Genomic DNA, 3,581 nt, shown 5'->3' with positions numbered 1-3,581 from the left:
CTTGTTTTTGTACAGATATTTTGCATTTACTGTATGACTAAAGAGTTCATTAATGCTCAGTGTTTTTAACACCAGAATCTTTCATCCCTTATATGAAGTATTTCTAAGTAAGGTCACATCCACACCATACATTTAAAGGCCATTTAACGCACATAGCTTCTCTCAAAGAATCCCAGTGACTATAGTATGTTGAGGGTGCTGGGAATTATAGCTCAGGGAATGTGAAACTACAGATCCTTCGGTGTTCTTTACATGTTTGGTGTGGGAGTAACATTTGTAGTAACAAAGGAACGCTCTATGCAGTTGTTGGAATACATTTTATATGTACAGTATAAGTCATTGTCCACAATGTGGAGGAAATATTTTAGCCACAATCGAGGAGGAAGTTCTCTGACACAAAGCTAGGGCTGCCATACGTCCAGATTTTCCTGGACATTACTGAGATTTCAAAGGTGGCATTGACATCTGAGGGGAGGGGGGATTTCCAATTTGTGTTTTTGTAAAAAGTTCAACAGCAGTTTGGGGAGTTTCCTAAAAAAAAAAAAAAGCTTTTTGAAATAGACAAACCTACACAAAGCTCCACTGAAACCAACATGACTGTAGACTTCAATGGGTTTTTGCTCAAGAGAAACTCTTGCTGGATTATGCGGTTTTGCTTCTTTTAATATGATTTTTATTAAATTTTCTGTATTACAATTTCAGATAAACATTTTACATAAGATATCAGTGACTTCCCTTCTTCTCTTTCCATAGTTCATTTTACATATCTTATATCCCTCCATATTTTACAAAAACTATACCAATTGGTTTTCCATTATTACATCCATCAAAAATTATTTACACTGTTGAATTTATCTTAATGCTGCCAGCATTTTCAGCTGTACACAATTATTTTCCATATATTCAATAAATGTTTTCCAATCTTCTTTAAACGTACTGGTATGTTCTTCTTGTTCTCTTGTTCTATATGTTAAGTCTCCAAGTTGTGCATATTCTGTCAACTTAAGTTGCCAATCTTCTTTAGTTGGGACCTTGCTCTTTTTCCATTTTGGGGCTAACAAAATATGGGCCGCAGTTGTTGCATACATAAATAAGTTTTCTGGCACTTGGGAATTTCAGACTGAATTATCCCCAACAGAAAGGACTCTGATTTTTTGGGGAAAGTAGTTTTAAACATTTTTTTCAATTCATTATAAATCATTTCCCAATACTCTTTTACCTTTTACATATCCACCACATATGAATGAATGTTTCCTCCACCTTCTTTACACTTCCAGCACTTATCTGATTTTGTCTTGTAAATCTTAGCAACCCTACTCGGAATTAAATACCATCTGTGAATCATTTTCAGATAGTTCTCCTTCAAAGAATAACATGCTGTAAATTTCAAGTCACTTTCAAGTGTGCAGATCTATTGCCCAGTGTATCATTGAGGCTTTAACTAGCTTGTCTTTTGTTTCCCATTCTAATAACATTTGAGACAAAAGTTAATCTTTGTTTTGTATGAGTTCTTCAAATTGTGAGCTTTGGTCCAAAAAACAACAACATTCTTTCTATCTAGTTTAAACATATCATGTATTGCAACCAGTCTGTAACATGGCCCCTTACCTTTTCCATTGATTTCAGTTTGGGTTCTGCCCCTATGAAGTGCAGCAATTCCATGTAAGCTGCATACTGTCTAGCCATATTAACTCTCTTAGTTGCCTTTCTGCTTTTAAGCCAGCAACAGTATACACTGTCTCTCTTTCAACTGCACCGTTTCTCTTTGCATTCGAAAATATTTTGAGCATCATATTTTGCATAATTTAATAAACTTGGCGTTTCTCTTTAGACTTCTTTGTACATCCTCCAAAATAGTGGATGTTTAATTCATTAGGTAAAGGTAAAGGGACCCCTGACCATTAGGTCCAGTCGTGTCCGACTCTGGGGTTGCGGCGCTCATCTCGCATTACTGGCCGAGGGAGCCGGCGTACAGCTTCCGGGTCATGTGGCCAGCATGACAAAACCGCTTCTGGTGAACCAGAGCAGTGCACAGAAACACCATTTACCTTCCCGCCAGGCGGTACCTATTTATCTACTTGCACTTCGACGTGCTTTCGAACTGCTAGGTGGGCAGGAGCTGGGACCGAGCAACAGGAGCTCACCCCATCACGGGGATTCGAACCGCCGACCTTCTGATCAGCAAGCCCTAGGCTCTGTGGTTTAACCCACAGCGCCACCTGCGTTTAAATCACTTCTAATATGTGTTTAAATCACTTCTAATTTCTGCTGTTTGGAGAACTGTTTTTGGCCGCCGTGTTTTCACATAAGTCAATAATGTTGGCAGGAGGAATTGGGATATGGGCAACTCCCCTTGCCAGGAACAGCAGGGAATGATGGAAGTGGACAGTCACATAGGAAGGCTCACCTGCATGAAGGAGGGGATGTTCTGTGGAGCTATCTCTTGACAGGAGGGGTGGTGGACTCTCCTTCCTTGGAGGTTTCTAAGCAGAGCTGGATGGATACCTGTCAAGTTTTTGAGATTATTGCATTGCAGGGGACGACACTAGATGGCCCTCAGGATTCCTTCCAACTCTACAGTTCTATGATTCTATGATAACAACCAGTGCTATTTTTCTAGAAAAACAGGTGCCAAAACTCACTGTGAGCACCTCTCTCATTCTCTTAGAATGGCAATGGTGCCCACCTGAGAGATGCCGGAACTGAGTTCTATCATTTGGGGGGGGGGGAACCCTGATAACCATTTGGGGCCCATGTATTCCAGGAGTCCTACCTCCAGCAGAGTTTGAGCGGCATTGGTCTTTTCCAAGTGAAATGTGTAGTCAGCAATTCTGGGTACAGTACTGACTAATGCCAGGCAATTAGGTCTTTCCCCCATCGAGATGCAGCTTCTCTCGAGCTTCTCTCTCCACCTGCTCTGTAGCGCAGTCACTCAAATGGCAGCTTTCAAGATGGAACTAGAAGCCTTGAGAGCTGTTTGTCAGCCAAATACATTTTAGTTCTGTGCATGTCGCACTACAGGTGAGGATAGTGACATGGGAGAAATCTGGTACAGTTTGCATTTTAATGTGAACGTACCTAATCCACACTTTGCAAAACAATATGCAGACCAAAACACAGCTGTGCTTCAAATTATGCACTTCTCCAAATTTTGTGATGCAGTTCTCCAACCCAATAACGTCACATTTATGTTAGGGGAATGTCTACATTCATGAAAATAACACAAAAGAACATTTTATTAGGGGAAATTGCTTGCGGAAATGTGTATATTAGGAAAAATATGCACTGAAAGGCTGGTGAATTTTCAAGAGGACACCCCCCCCCCAAAAAAAAAACTGAGAATAGAAATGTTGAGTACTGAAAAGACTGGAGAAATGAGAGACTGAGAAAAACCAAAGCTCTTCATCCCTACCTGCGGCTCACACTGTCATTTTCGTGTGGACTTTGTGTGAGTTTGCTTTCAAACATTTGTCAGAGGTGTCCCAAATGTGTCCTGCGATGTGCTTCAGCTGGCTTAGAATGAGGGTGTGTTTTGGGAAAGGCAGTATATGAGGGTAAGGCTGGCTGCCTTGTATTCACAT

This window comes from Lacerta agilis, chromosome 17, assembly GCF_009819535.1.
Source record: "Lacerta agilis isolate rLacAgi1 chromosome 17, rLacAgi1.pri, whole genome shotgun sequence".
Classification (NCBI taxonomy): Eukaryota; Metazoa; Chordata; class Lepidosauria; order Squamata; family Lacertidae; genus Lacerta; species Lacerta agilis.
This window is presented reverse-complemented; position numbering follows the sequence as displayed.